Below are 7123 nucleotides of genomic sequence, written 5' to 3' on the forward strand. Positions count from 1 at the left end.
GAACCCTTTGGGGCCTGAGGTTAAAGTTCAGACTTGGTAATGAGGCTTCTGGGGCCATCTGTGAGCTGGCCAGTGCCTGACCCACGCATTCGGGCCCTGCCTTCACAGCCACAGCTGCTGCTTGTCCTTCCTTGTTCCAGGTGTGCACCTGTCCCGGGCCCTGGCGTGTGCTGTTTCCTCTGCCCGTTTTTTTTCCTTTCCCAGCTCTTCGTCAGCCTGCCTAACTCCTCTTTTCCTAGCAGTTCTCACCGTCAGCAGCACTTCCTTGGGGAGGCCTTCTGTTGTCTCCTCACTGTGTGTCTCCTGCCCCAGGACAGAAGGGTCTGAACTCCTGGGAGCCAGCGGGCCAGCCTTACCAGGGCAAATGTTTGAGGCCGGTGGGACCTCTAGATTGATTACCTTTTGGACAGGGGCCTCTGCCATTTTCACCCACAGGAAACCTACTACCATTGGAATTTCCTCAATGAATTGCTTGCCAACATTCAAGATGCAAAAAAACCCACTGCATTCACTTACTTTCCTAAACCCCACAAAATCTGACTGCAAGCCACCAGTTTCCAAGACTGATGGGAAAACCAACATGAGTCGTTTTCCCTGGCTGCTTTGCTCCCTTTTGTTGCACCAGGAGCTGAGGGCTCACATGTTGCTGAAGTGGTGAGGGTCGCTGGGCTCAACTCCATCTGCTGAAGGCTCTGTTGTCCAGGCCTGTGAAGTCCATAGGAGGCCCTAGGCCAGTGGCATCAGAGCAACTGTGCAGTTTCCTGCATCTGGCGTCCTTCCATATCCAGAGCCCCCCGCACACTGGCCTTGATGATTTCTTTTTCTCCTCTCTTTTTTTTTTTTATTATTATACTTTAAGGTACATGTGCACAACGTGCAGGTTTGTTACATGTGTATACATGTGCCATGTTGGTGTGCCGCACCCATTAACTCGTCATTTAGCATTAGGTATATCTCCTAATGCTATCCCTCCCCCCTCCCCCAACCCCACAACAGGCCCCGGTGTGTGATGTTCCCCTTCCTGTGTCCATGTGTTCTCATTGTTCAATTCCCACCTATGAGTGAGAACATGCGGTGTTTGGTTTTTTGTCCTTGCGATAGTTTGCTGAGAATGATGGTTTCCAGCTTCATCCATGTCCCTACAAAGGACATGAACTCATCATTTTTTATGCTGCATAGTATTCCATGGTGTATATGTGCCACATTTTCTTAATCCAGTCTATCATTGTTGGACATTTGGGTTGGTTCCAAGTCTTTGCTATTGTGAATAGTGCCGCAATAAACATACATGTGCATGTGTCCTTATAGCAGCATGTTTTACAATCCTTTGGGTATATACCCAATAATGGGATGGCTGGGTCAAATGTTATTTCTAGTTCTAGATCCCTGAGGAATCGCCACACTGACTTCCACAATGGTTGAACTAGTTTATAGTCCCACAACAGTGTAAAAGTGTTCCTATTTCTCCACATCCTCTCCAGCATCTGTTGTTTCCTGACTTTTTAATGATCGCCATTCTAACTGGTGTGAGATGGTATCTCACTATGGTTTTGATTTGCATTTTTCTGATGGCCAGTGATGATGAGCATTTTTTCATGTGTCTTTTAGCTGCATAAATGTCTTCTTTTGAGAAGTGTCTGTTCATATCCTTTGCCCACTTTTTGATGGGGTAGTTTGTTTTCTTCTTGTAAATTTGTTTGAGTTCATTGTAGATTCTGGATATTAGCCCTTTGTCAGATGGCAAAAATTTTCTCCTATTCTGTAGGTTGCCTGTTCACTCTGATGGTAGTTTCTTTTGCTGTGCAGAAGCTCTTTAGTTTAATTAGATCCCATTTGTCAATTTTGGCTTTTGTTGCCATTGCTTTTGGTGTTTTAGACATGAAGTCCTTGCCCATGCCTGTGTCCTGAATGGTATTGCCTAGGTTAGACACAACAAAAAAAGATAATTTTAGACCAATATCCCTGATGAACGTCGATGCAAAAATCCTCAATAAAATACTGGCAAATCGAATCCAGCAGCACATCAAAAAGCTTATCCACCATGATCAAGTTGGCTTCATCCCTGGGATGCAAGGCTCGTTCAGCATACGCAAATCAATAAATGTAATCCAGCGTATAAACAGAACCAAAGACAAAAACCACATGATTATCTCAATAGATGCAGAAAAGGCCTTTGACAAAACTCAACAACGCTTCATGCTAAAAACGCTCAATACATTAGGTATTGGTGGGATGTACCTCAAAATAATAAGAGCTATCTATGACAAACCCACAGCCAATATCATACTGAATGGGCAAAAACTGGAAGCATTCCCTTTGAAAACTGGCACAAGACAGGGATGCCCTCTCTCACCACTCCTATTCAACATAGTGTTGGAAGTTCTGGCCAGGGCAATCAGGCAGGAGAAAGAAATAAAGGGTATTCAATTAGGAAAAGAGGAAGTCAAATTGTCCCTCTTTGCAGATGACATGATTGTATATCTAGAAAACCCCATCGTCTCAGCCCAAAATCTCCTTAAGCTGATAGGCAACTTCAGCAAAGTCTCAGGATACAAAATCAATGTGCAAAAATCACAAGCATTCTTATACACCAATAACAGACAAACAGCCAAATCATGAGTAAACTCCCATTCACAATTGCTTCAAAGAGCCTAAAATACCTAGGAATCCAACTTACAAGGGACGTGAGGGACCTCTTCAAAGAGAACTACAAACCACTGCTCAATGAAATAAAAGAGGATACAAACAAATGGAAGAACAATATTGTGAAAATGACCATACTGCCCAAGGTAATTTATAGATTCAAGGCCATCCCCATCAAGCTACCAATGACTTTCTTCACAGAATTGGAAAAAACTACTTTAAAGTTCATATGGAACCAAAAAGGAGCCCGCATTGCCAAGTGAATCCTAAGCCAAAAGAACAAAGCTGGAGGCATCACGCTACCTGACTTCAAACTACACTACAAGGCTGCAGTAACCAAAACAGCATGGTACTGGTACCAAAACAGAGATATAGACCAATGGAACAGAACAGAGCCCTTAGAAATAATGCTGCACATCTACAACTATCTGATCTTTGACAAACCTGACAAAAACAAGAAATGGGGAAAGGATTCCCTATTTAATAAATGGTGCTGGGAAAACTGGCTAGCCATATGTAGAAAGCTGAAACTGGATCCCTTCATTATACCAAGATATAATTCAAGATGGATTAAAGACTTAAATGTTAGACCTAAAACCATAAAAACCCTAGAAGAAAACCTAGGCAATACAATTTTTCTTTGTTTTGAGACAGAGTCTCCCTCTGTTGCCCAGACTGGAGTGCAGTGGTGGGATCTCAGCTCACTGCCACCTTCGCCTGCCAGGTTCAAGCAATTCTCCTGCCTCAGCCTCCCAAGTAGCTGGTATTACAGGCATGTGCCACCACACCCCGCTATTTTTTTTTTGTATTTTTAGTAGAGACAGGATTTCGCCATGTTGGCCAGGCTGGTCTCGAATTCCTGACCTCAAGTGATCCACCTGCCTTGGCCTCCCAAAGTGCTGGGATTACAGGCGTGAGCCGCGGCCGGCTGTGTGTTCAGCCAGCACTTGTGGAGTGCCTGCTCTGGGGTAGGCCCTGTCCAGATACTGCAACAAAAAATCCTTGTTTCTTGGAGCTCATTTTAGGGAAGAACGACAAACCTGAGAAAGCATGTTAGATGGAGAAAAATGTAGCCAGAAGAAGGGAAGAGCGAATGCTGGTAGGGAGAGGTTGCCATTTTAAATAGGGTGAACAGGGAAGGCCTCACTGCAGAGGTAGTGTTTGGGCAAATGGACACACCTCGAGGCTGTGGGGGAGGGAGCTGTTCAGGTATCTGGGAAAGTGCAAAGACACCTGTGCTGTGGAGGAACTGCAGGGTGGATGGAGCAGGGAAGTGGGGAGGAGCACTGGCAGGAAACCCAGGGGAATTACACAGGGCCAAGGCCATTGGCCTTTACTCTGAGCAAGATGAGAAGCTGTTGGGGAGTTCAGAGCCTAGGAGTGTCAAAGTGGTGTTTGTTTGCAAAGGGCTGCTATGTTGAGAACAGACTACAGCGGGCCAGGGGCGAAAGCAGGGTGATTAGAGAGGAGGCAACAGCAGCCATCGAGAAAGAGAGACACACACACACACACAGGTGGCTCAGCAGGGGATATGGGAGTGGGGCGGTGGTGAGAAATGGTCAGATTGTCAGAATCTGCAGAAGGATTAGGTATGGAGGAGAGGGAAGAAGAGGAGTCAAGGAGGGCTGTGAAGTTGGCTTCGGCTGCCGGAAGGATGGCGCTGCCATTTCTGAACTGTGGACGGCTGTGGGAGGAGAGGTGCAGGTGGGAGGTGGATTAGAGAGGGACAGTCAGGAGTTTGGGTTTGGACACGTTCGGTTTCAGATGCCTGTGAGATACCCACACAGGGATGTCCAGTCCTGGGGAGTAGTCCGAGATGGAAATAGAAATTTGAGAGTGATCAGGGTGTGCGTGTTATTCTACACCAGGAGCCAGAAGACTGGATAAAGTCATCGACGGAGTGGAGCTAAGGTCTGGAGATGAGCCCCTCCGTTGTTTTGGACTTGAGGATCTACTTTTTAGCTAGGGCTACTCCCTTCCCTTCAATAAGACAATCCAGCCTTCAGGCCTGGGGAAAGGCCTGGGTAGAGTTGCCTTCAGGTGGCCCCACTCTCACCTGACAGCAGAAGCAGCTATTAATTTTCCCCTGGGGCCAGAATTCTAGAGGCCTGGGTGCTCTTTCCTTGAGAAGAAAGGGCAGCTTTACCTTTTGGTCTCCTGGGAAAGGAGAGGAAGGAAAACAAAGCAAGAGTAACTTCTCTATTTGATTATTCAGAGGCCAGGCAGTCGGGGTGGGAAGTCCCAGAGATGGACTCATGGCCTGGCCATGGCATACTAACTTACACGCCATCCAATATTTACCAAAGGACATTGCCAGTTCACAAATCAACCTAAACTTAGGGAGTTCTGAAATGAAATAAACACCATTGTGCCATTTCCATTAATATCACTTCTCAATTTTAACAAACTTCAGCACATTTTTAGGGTAAAAGGCACATCTATCAGACTGAGTCTAGGTTCAGGGTAAATTCTGATCTGGATTTGACCAAGGCAACTGAAGTTATTCCTGCAGCTAAGATGGGCTCTCTGATCTTGCCCACATGGTCTCTATTTCTCGTAGATTCCAAGAGCCTTAGAGGTAGACCCTTTTAAGCCATTGATTCTCAAACTTGGCTGCACATTAGAATCGCCTGAGGAACCTAAAAAACTACCAATGCCCAGGCAGTATCTCAAACCAATTAGATAAGAGTCTCTGGGGGTGGGACGCAGGCATGAGTGTTAAAAAAAACAGTTCCCCGGAGTTATTCCAAAGTATAGCTGAGGTTGAGAAACAGTGATTGAAACTTCCTCCAGTGAGTCCAGCCCCTCTCAGAAACCCGCCACAACTGGTCAGCACCCTCTGCTGGAGCATCCCCAGGGTAAGCCTCAGGATGTCCCGAGGTGACCCTTCTGGGGTAATGTTGCTGTTCTATCCAATGCTGTTATTCTACATCACAAGCTATGGTGCAGAATAGTGTGTGCCTCCCAGTGCCTCTGCCCAGGACTCCTGTCTTCTGCTTTTTTTTTTTTGAGACAGAGTCTTGCTCTGTTACCCGGGCTGGAGTGCAGTGGCTCAATCTCAGCTCACTGCAACCTCTGCCTCCCAGGTTCAAGCAATTCTCCTGCCTCAGCCTCCTGAGTAGCTGGGATTACAGGTGCCCGCCATCACACCCAGCTAATTTTTGTATTTTTTAGTAGAGATGAGGTTTCACCATGTTGGCCAGGCTGGTCTTGAACTCCTGACCTCAGGTGATCCGCCTGCCACGGCATCCCATAGTGCTGGGATTACGGGCCTGACCCATCGTGCCTGGCCTCCTCCTGTCTTCTTACACCTCGCAGACTGAATCTGATTCCTCTTTTGCATAACACATGTCTACAATGATTCTTAAGTGCCTCCTGGCCTTCCCCTTGCTGCCCAGCCTTCTCTTCCCAAGTTTTCCATCTTGTTCTTTTCACTCTTCCTCACGAGAAATGCCTCCCACTCCCTTCACTATGCTGACCAGTTCTGGACACCCACAAGCTTATCCTTTTTGGGGGTCCCCAGTCACTACCTGTAGTTGTGCACCAGTGCGTGTGTTAGAGGGGGCATGCATGGGATCCTGTGGGCACTGAAGACCCCGTAGCCATTGCCCAAGAGTGAGCTTCTTCCCCACCATAGCCTCACGAGCCCCTAAATTCCCTGTCAACCATGGTGTTCATCAGGAAGTGGGGCCAGGAGGGAGCCCTCTGGTAATCTGTCAGTTACTAGAGAACCTCCTGAATCTGGGGAGCTGGGGTTCGTGGCTTCCTGAAGTTGTAATTATTTAACTTTGTATTTTGAATAGTTTTAGACTTACAGAAAAGTTGTAAGAATAGTATAAAGAATTTCCTATATTCTTCACCCAAATTTTCCAAATGTTAACATTTTGCCACATTTGTTTATAATCTCACTCCACACACACACTTTTTTTTCTGAATTATTTGTAAGTCGTAGACATTATGCCCCTTTACTGTTATATAACCTTATTCAGATTTCACCAATTATCCCAATAGTGTCTATCATAGCAAAGAATATTAATAATATGTTTTTGACTGGTGCAATCTGAGGAGCTCTGCAGGAGCTCTGAGAACAAGAAATACTCTTCCTAGCCACCCCTTCCTTCCTGTGATAGAGACGCCTGGGGCCACCGCTGTAGCATAGTGAGGCAGCATAGTGAGGCAGTGCTGTCATGGGCCCAGCAGAGGGCAGTAGTGGTTCAGGAGTGAGGCACAGGCAGGGCTTAGAAGTGAGACATCCTTATCCGCGGGGGATCCTAGCCCAGCATTCACTAGCTTTGTAATCTGGAACAAAACCCTTAACAACTCAGCTTCCCCCTCTATAAAATAAGGGTAATTGAGGAAATTTGCAAAGCACGTGTCTACTCCTAGCATCTAGTAATCGTCCAACAGAAAGTTTTATTTGCACTATTTTAAACTTTTATTTGTAATATTACCACCTTGGCTGAGAAGTGAATTTCTCAGG

Source organism: Hylobates moloch, unplaced genomic scaffold, assembly GCF_009828535.3.
Source record: "Hylobates moloch isolate HMO894 unplaced genomic scaffold, HMol_V3 SCAFFOLD_21, whole genome shotgun sequence".
NCBI lineage: Eukaryota > Metazoa > Chordata > Mammalia > Primates > Hylobatidae > Hylobates > Hylobates moloch.